This window comes from Euprymna scolopes, chromosome 1 (assembly GCF_053919585.1).
Source record: "Euprymna scolopes isolate OS-2025 chromosome 1, ASM5391958v1, whole genome shotgun sequence".
Lineage (NCBI taxonomy): Eukaryota > Metazoa > Mollusca > Cephalopoda > Sepiida > Sepiolidae > Euprymna > Euprymna scolopes.
Window position 1 is genome coordinate 132,683,369 of NC_136482.1, and position 10,000 is coordinate 132,693,368.

At 29.1% G+C, this 10,000-nt stretch overlaps 1 protein-coding gene across 1 annotated transcript in view; it reads left to right on the top strand.

The window, feature by feature from the left end:
- LOC145269469 (tyrosine aminotransferase-like) overlaps nucleotides 1–10,000 on the top strand; it is a 155,392-nt gene that overhangs the window by 970 nt on the left and 144,422 nt on the right. The gene's annotated exons all lie outside the window — the stretch shown is intronic.

A 10,000-nucleotide genomic window follows, 5' to 3' on the forward strand; every position in this document is an offset into this window, starting at 1 on the left:
GGGGGGGGCATCCTACTAAAAATATCCCCAAATTTATTTGGAAATAAATATGGTTTCTCATTAATGCATTTATTAAAAGAAAAACTTTTGGACCAAAGTAAAAAATGAGAGTAAGAACGACAAAAAGAAACGGTTAGTGAGGGCCTAATGTTTTTCGGCTTGTCCGTAACCAAAAAAACGCAGGGCGGTCTTTAAAAGTGAGTGGGATCTATTACGCGCCATCGCGTTTGTTTTAGTTGGTTAATTTCCACTTATACATTTGCTGATATATATATATATATATATATATATATATATATATATATATATATATATATATATATAAAGCTGAATGTGTGTGTGTGTGTGTGTGTGTGGTCACAAATAGTCTCCTAATGATAGAAGATGTATCGAGGATCAGGAATGGGTATGTTTGATCTGGCAGAACAGTAGTTCATTAAAATTGTGGGGTCTGAGTAAGTATATTTAATTTTAAAAAATTTAAAAAATGTTTACAAGCGTTTTTGATATAGATGTACATAATACTACTTTGATAAGTATGTTTTAACTTAAATAGGGATGGTATGATAAAATTGTGGGGTCTGCGTTCGCGCCTGGCCTCCATAGAATGGAAATAGGCACAAACTTTAATAAAGACTTTTCATATCTATCTGCGTAAGTCAGTGGCGGCTCGTGCCTAAGATTAGTGGGAGTGCTGTTATAAAGAAAACACCTATTTTTTTTAATATTGTGTAAAAATAAAACAAACATAAAATTATACATAATTTATACGTATGCACACGTATAAAAATACAATAACTCAAAGGAATCCTAAATAGATGTAAATATTTTACTTATTACATTCATTTGAAAATAAACTCCATTCTTCTTGTTTTAATTTGTGAGAAAAGATTGATAATTTTCTCCTTAACTTCTAAATGATTGCTGAAGAACTTTTTTATCAATTGAAAGCACTGCAAGTTTATTTAGTCTTTCGCAACCCATGATGTTCCTTAGAAAAGTTTTTATTCTTTTCAGAGTTGAAAAACAACGTTCTATCTCTTATGTAGTCATGAGAATTGTCAAGATAATTTTTATGGGTTTTGTGATTTCACTAAGAACATCGTTTAAATTGTTTTCCAAAATAAATTTCAGGAGATCAATTACTTTGCAATACTCATGGATATCTGACCTACTATAAAATATTTCTAGCTCAGTTTCAAACTTTTCTTTGTCAATCATGGAATATGCTTCAGTTGTCAAGGATATCTCTTCTGTAGGTAGTTTTTTTTTTCTTAAAACTAGCAAAGCTTATCTTGTTAAACAATTTAGCAAGTATTAAATGTTTAGTTGAAGAATATCTGTCCGTTATATCAACAGATATATAGTCACACAGTTCTTTAGCTTCACCCTTGAGTGCTTGTGAAGAATTTTGACAGTATTTGGTGTTTCTTATCTCTAAAATAGCAGTTTTGAAATTTGTTATGTATTCATTGACTTTATATATGCTAATTTCCCGAGAAATAATTTCAACATGAGACATAATTTTATGAAATAGCTCAAACCAAAATATGAAATTTTCATCGTTCAAATATTTCAGAATTCCTGTCGCTTCTGCAACGGTCTCATCTACATATGATGTTGACTGAATTTCAGTGACAGTTTTTTTTTATGCTTGAACATTTTCATGAACTCTATTTATGTATGTTAAAGTTCCACCTTGTGGCGGATACACGTAGAATGCTTACATCCAGATGCTTCTTGAAAAATGGACAGACGCTGTGGTGATCTAGAAAAGAAAGTCGGAATAGCCAAAATGTTAGAGATAAATATTCTAGCATTTCGTGTAATGCTTGCTGCATTCTTCATTATTAAATTAAGTTGATGCGCATAACAGTAAGTGAAATGCGCATTACTATAAACTGATTTTATTTTCGCCTGAGCACCAGCTTTTTTGCCTTTCATGACATTTGCATCATCAAATGTCTGAGCTATCAGTTTTTGACGATTCCCTTGAAGGATTATATCTAATTGTTGTAGAATACATTTTGATATCCTATCAGCGGTTTGGTTTTCTGGAATAAAGAATCCTCAATTGCGTTCAAGTATTTTTTCATCCAAGACGTACCGTAAAACAATGATCATTTGTGTATGTTCAGACACAGCTGTTATTTCATCAGCCATAACAGCTACAAAGGAAGCTTTGCTAATTTCTGCCCTTATTTCATTATGATATATTTGTAAAAGACAGTCAAGTATGTCATTCTGAATAGTCTTGGAAACACCTTTGAAGACATTACTGGTTTCTAAGTGATTCTTTAAATCTGGATCTAATTAAGATGCAAAATTTAAAAATCCTCTAAATACACTTGGATTTACTGAATCATCTTTTTCATCATGTCCTCGTGAGGGAGTTTCAAAGTTCCCACAAAAGAAAATACAATCTATTATTTTAGATAAAATTTCACGGTTCTTCTTAACATTCATGTTATGATGATTGATTGAAAGTCTGCAGGCCTCACTAAGTTTTGCTTTAATATTTATGGTCCCCAAAATTGATAGGGAAACTACATTGTCAACGTGCTTCTCATGCTTTTCAGTTCTATCTTTCATTTTGCTAATATTTCTGAAACTATCTTTTGTCCATGTTACATCACCCCCTAACAACAAACAAGGAAAGCAGAACAATGCCTTTTTTAGTTCACAGCCGCAAAGCTAACTTTTCCGTTGGTACCATTAAAGCTACGAATATACACTTTGTTGTTGCTAATGCCTGGCTGAGATATTTGAATATCAGGCGTTGAACGGCTTCTTTTCTTAATTACAACTTTATCATGGAGAGACTGCTGTGAAAACTCAATCTGTTGAAGTTCATTTACCGTCGCAGAAGTTATTTCTTGGGGGTACAAGGAGACGATGGTTAAATTCTTTTTATATCAATTGTATTGGGAAAGGTAAGTACTAGGTAGTCTATTAGTAGAATATCAATTAGGGTAGAAGGAATACAATGTTTATGTGATCCTCTTTTTGCGATTCAACTGAACCGGAAGTTCTAACTGAGTTGAATCATACTTTTATAACTTTTAGGTCACAGATTTTTATTAACGAAAAAAGTTTTACTATTTAACAACGGTTTTATTTATAAAAGGCTTATTGTTAATTAAAAATAGGCGTATAAAAAAATAAGCTTGTCATTAAAATTGCTTTTTTTAATACAAGTATTTTTAACTTTGCCATTATAAGCCGTCGAAAAAGGGGTAATACGCAAAAACATTTTAATCAAAAAACACTATTTTAAATTGTATACACTTTACAGAGTAATAAAAAATATACAAATATATTTCTTTTAAACTTTACAGATTAAATAAAATTTTACCGCAGGCAAACAAACGAAAAACATTGTTTGAATACATTTTATTTACAATTTTTTAATTATTTATTTTTTCATAAAAACAAAATCTTTGCCTGCAAACGATGGTAAAGTGAAGAGATTTCCATTTAAAAATGGTTTTATTGGATAACATTTTTTTTTAATTTAAAAATGTGTGTTTATAACAAAACTTTGTAAATAAAATATAGAATAAAAAAGTTTACATGTTTGTACTATGAGCAAACAAAAAAAAATTAAAGATACATAATTTTATTTATTCTTGAAGAAGCCCGCATAGGTCGGGCGAAACGTTGAGTATCCAGGTCCTTCCACCTCCATTTTATTTCATATCGTCGGATTTAATCCAGCTCAACAATCATAAAAAGTTGTAAAAAGATTTGTAAATAAAATTATGTATCTTTAATTTTTTTTGTTTGCTCATAGTACAAACATGTAAACTTTTTTATTCTATATTTTATTTACAAAGTTTTGTTATAAACACACATTTTTTCTTTTTATTATTATTAAAAAATGTAACGTGTTCTTGTAAATAAGATCTCCAACTTAAAAAAAAAAAAATCTCACACTTTTAAATGCGATTTAAGCAGACAAAAATCTATAATATGCCAAACTTTTTTTTTTAATTAAAAGTGTTCGGGCTTTTAGCCTTGAAGTTACAAATGTTATTTTTTATTTTACCTATATGGCTTATTTTATTTGTATTTTTAAGTAGTTTAAAATTTATTTATTTTGTAGTAGTTTAACTTTACAGAATAAAAAATATTTACATTTTTTTTATAGAAAAGCGAAGAAAAGTTTATTTTTTAAAATACATTTTAGTTAGAAATGTTATTGCCTTATATATATATATATATACACACACACATATATATACATATATATATACACATATATATTCACACGCATATATATACACACACATATATATATACACACACACATATATATACACCCACACACACATATATATACACACATATATATATACACACACATATACACACACACATATATATACACACATATATACACACGATATATATACATACACACATATATAGACACGCACATATATATACACACACACATATATATATACATATATATACACGCATATATATATACACACACACACATATATATATATACATATATATACACGCATATATATATACACACATATATATATACACACACATATACGCACACATTATATATATATATATATATATATATATATATATATATATATATATATATATATATATATATATATATAAAGCTTTAGCATTTATTTACATCCCACGAGGACAAAGCAAGAAGTTTTACACTTTGAACAAAGTTTTTTAATTAAAATGTGCAATAACAAGACGAGTATGTAAAACCGTTTTTATAATAAGCTTAGTAAATAGCAAAGTTTGTTTTTATTTTTATATAAAAAGTTGTGAAATAAAATGGAGGTGGAAGGACCTAGATACTCAACGTTTCGCCCGACCTATGCGGGCTTCTTCAAGAGGGACGGTCACTTTTTTTTAAACCCCCACCCCCACCCCCGGAGTTTCCACACACACCTACAAACACCCGGGCAATTAATAATTATGTTTCAGTTTGAAGAAATATGGTATAATAAGATTATGGGGGTGTTCGTTCGCGCCTGACCTCCATAGAATGGAAATATGTCACAAAGTTTAACAAGGTTTTTTTAATATAGATCCACAGAATATTATGATAAGTGTTTCAGTGTGAACAGGTATGGTATAATAAATTATGGGGTTAATCTATTTTATTTTTCCTTTCATCATATTTTGCTTTGGTTTTGATACCCCCAAATTTGAAGCTATCTCTTTACAACCCTTCCTTTTCATAACCTATCATACTTTCATAAATCAGAATCCATTTTCTGTACGCTGTTTTTGAACCCAGTCAACGACGGGTACTTTTGCTAATATATATATATATATATATATATATATATATATATATATATATATATATATATATATATATATATATATATATTGAGCTTTGCATTTTATACTTAATATCAAGTTTTAATTTTTAGCCCAATATTTCTTAATGAAAACTAGTTGGAAATAATTTTTATGGAAATGAACTATTAAAGGAATTTTAGATGCAAATAGTTTTTACATTATATCTCTGTGTGCGTGTATGTGTGCATCTGTGTGCGTCTGTGTGTGTGTGTGTGTGCGCGCGCGCGCCCGCTCGCTCGCGCGTGTGTACAATAAAAGTTTATTTAGCTAAAGTTCCAATATCCCAACACCAGACGAGAAACTGCTAGTCACCATACGTTGTTGATGCCATGTCTCCAAATAGATTTTCATACGTAATCGATATTTGGCATTCTTGCCTATAATAATAGCAACTATATTCCCTATAATAATTAGCAACTATATTCCCTATGATAATTAGCAACTAATACAATTATATTTATAAACTAACAAGATGACCAGTCCACATTACATTTTCTTATTCATCTTTATTTTCTTTTTCTTTTTTTTTTTCTTTTTTTTTTTTTTTTAATATACTATTTTGGAGGTGGAATCCACCGCTGATCTCAGCATTGATTAGATGGGAGTGATATTGATTGAAATAAATTTCGGTAGATTTATAGGCTTTTATTCCTCGAGGCACACTACTAGTGTTTCTCGAGAATGGTTGGAGCGTATATGTCCAAACCCTAGACCCCATATTACCATTCTTATTCTCCATTTTTATAATTTTCTAGTTATAATTAAAATAAATAAAAAATATATACGAGTAATTAGCCTAACCTCGTGATAATGTTGCAATCTATTTTGGTTCAAATGAAATATACTCATCCTGTGTTATGTACTTTCAGAATATAGCTGGAGGTTTATCTCCAAAACCTGAGAGGAGTTAGTGGATAAATAAAAAACATACAGGAACTGCAACTTCAGTAGTGTATACATTTGCAGTTTGCTTTTTTGTTGCAATTTTTGCTCCTTTCTTTTTTTTTTTTCATATGAATCTTTTTTTTGTTCGAATCAATGGGAAGTAACTCTGTACGGATAAAAAGAGTTAAATCGTTTCTTCCTTTAAGATAAAAAATGATACGGACAAAAATTTTCTGAAAGGAATTGGATAGGATTACATTTTATTCTCCTTAAAAACATGGTGCAACGATCCACAATAAAAGCTGATGAACCGAAATCAAATATTGATTTTGCATGAAGAAAACTATCTATGACAAAGAAACAATAATATATTAGCTGAGTAAAATGCATTTATGAGTGAATGAATGAGCGAGATAGAGAGGGGGATAGAGAGATGAACATAGTGCTCAATTATGTATGTCACATCATAATTCGATTCTCTCTCTCTCTCTCTCTCTCTCATATATATATATATATATATATATATATATATATATATATATATATATATATATATATGTAAGTGTGTGTGTGTATGTGTGCGTGTGTGTGCATTCAGAATGTGTGAGAGAATATATAATATATAATTATTTCCACAGCCAGACAACATCGCAGCAGCTCACAAGAGCAATGAAAGCCAAAAAACCGGTTTGTTGACTTTCATGGCTCTTGTGAGCTGCGATGTTGTCTGGCTGTGGAAATATTATATATATATATATATATATATATATATATATATATATATATATATATATATATATATATATATATATACCTATTGGAGTGGAGCATTGAAGTTAAGCAATGTTAAGCCTGATAAATACGAAAATGGTTGACAATTTGGTAAGACCAGGTGCTGTATGTGCTCTTAAGCCAGGAGATGGATGGGCGCCGCCAGGCTGTTCTTGTCCAAGACACGCTGCATAAAATAAGAAACCTTGGAGTGTTAAGAAAAATCACTTTCACCTCTCACCCTTATCATCTCACTCGTTCTTCCCCCCTCTCTCTCTCTCTCTCTATATATATATATATATATATATATATATATATATATATTATTTTTAAAATATAATTATCCACTGACACGTGTTTCGTTGTCTACGACTCATCAGAGTGGCTGAATCTAGACGACGAAACACGTGTCAGTGGATAATTATATTTTAAAAATAATATATATGCAGCTCCCCATTTAGAGGGTAACAAATTGGTCAAAGGGAAAATTATTCCCAACTCGCATTTAGGTAAAAATGCACTTTCGTATAAATAATTGAATTAATTCAAAAAAGTATCGCTAACTAAAAACAAATAAAAACGTATATACACATGTGTGTGTGTGTGTGTGTGTGTGTGTGTGTGTGTGTGTGTGTGTGTGTGTGTGTGTGTGTGTGTGTGTGTGTGTGTGTGTGTGTGTGTGTGTGTGTAAAATATTCCAAATTTTTTCTAAGGACACGTTATATGTATGGATAAATTATATATGAACATTTGCATATGCATATATATAAACATTTATGCATGTATGTATGTATGTATGTATGTATGTATGTATGTATGTATGTAATTTTATTCAAGTGTGTGCATATTGAAACATTTTTTAATTTTTCATTATTTAAATAATTTAAGAGATTGAAGCCTCTCGAACATAATACGTATTTTGTTGCTGTTTGTTTAGTTTTCCGTTTGTTTTGTTTTGTTTTTACCTGACAACATGTTTTTATTTAAATTGATGTGGTAGTTTGTTGTTGGCTTACGGGGCATGTGTAGGGAGGTGCGAGTCTTCGTTTTTCTTAATTGTAGTTGTTGTTGTGTTTGGTTTTTATTTGTTCATTTTGTTTTACCTGTCAGGTGTCAGCTCTTTTAGCGCGTTGCGAGGTTACCTCGGTATTCGAAGTGTTGAGTGAGAGTTGTAGCAGAAGGGCGCGGTGTATCTCAAAACGAAGATTACGGGTTGACCTTTAAAAGATGTTACTTTCCCAGATCCTCCTCTGTTTTTCTCTGACTTTTTTTTCTTATGTTTATTATTCGTTTTTGCTTTTATTTATTTATTTATTTATTTATTTATTTTCTCTTCAAATTTGCGGACTTCGCAAATGTATCGCAACTTTTTTTATTTTTATTTTATATTAATTATTTTTATTGTCTTACCGCTTTAAAAATATTTGCTGTAAGTTCTTTTCTATTTTAGTGTATAATCACTAGAGACTGCCAAAATTCACCACAGAATTACCCCACCCTATATGTAACACGATGTAACTTTATTATAAATTAATATTATCAATATAACTTTTGTACCATTTAAAAGAAGGGCAAAATAAACCAGTAATAATTTTTTAAAAAATTTTTCATCGAGCGAAAATAATGAAATTGCGAGACGAAAATCGTGTTTACATAATTGGCGCCTTAAAATAACGTTCCCATGTAGTAGACATTCCGAACGTTAAAACATACCCGTATTTAATAAATCTAACAAAAATCAACTAATGGTCAGATTTTCGTTAAATTTTCGATACTTATCCATTTTAGAATGAAATTACATATAAAATGCAGTTTTCGTAAAATATACGAGGGTAAATATGTTTTTAGTGCGTGCCCCCCTTCCATATTTATTTTTTCGAAATTCGAACAAAATATATTTAAATCTATCGAAATTTCTATTTATTATGCAATATAAGAGTTCCAATAAGTCAAAAATATTTATTTTTTAAAAATTTAAATACATATATTGAACAAAAATTTACCTTGAAGTTGCAATTAAAAAATTGATAAAAACTTAATATTATTATGTTTTTTTTAAATAGCGTTTTTTCGAATTAATATATACTATAATCAGTTGAATTGCCAAGAAAAAGAAACTTTGTAAACATTAATTAATTTTTAAAAGATTAAAACGATTAAAATTCCATTATTTCAAAATGTTCTGTTACAATAGAGATTTTTAATTAATTGTCTTTAACTTTTTTTTAAATATTAAGTTTTAATATAAACATGACTCTTGTCAGTTATTTTATCGCCAGATAAAAACCAATTTGAAAATATTATTGCACAAATATTAAACATTTTGTTGGCTCTCCCTCATATTTTGTTTATTTCTTTTTACCGAACAAAATATGGAACCCCGTAGGTAACCAAATAAACATTCAGTAAAACCGTATTTTATATTTAATATACAAATGTTTATAATATTATTAATCGTTAAACTGTGCAAATCTTAACACCTAACAAAATTATAACAAAGATTAATTATTAATTGCAGTTTGAAGAAGATAAACAAAGGTTTTAAAACTTCATTAAGTCGCTTCTGCTTTTCCATAGTTCGTATAGTTAATACAAATTTGACGTCACGGAAACATGCGGTCCTTTTTTCACAATCGTTTGGCAGTCCCTAGAAATCATTGTAACGATATTTTCTGCGAGTGATTCGTTGTGAATGACATTATATGAACCAAAGTGTAGTTTATTATCCGATACGTATCTTGGAATCAGATTTCGGCTTGAATGTACAATGCTAATGGTTATATATATATATATATATATATATATATATATATATATATATATCATACTATATATATATATATATATATATATATATATATATATATATATATATATATATATATATATATATATATATATATATATATAGTATGATATAATATAAAGCTGAACGTCTGTGTGTGTCTGGTCACGAATAGGCTCCTATATAGTTGACTATTAT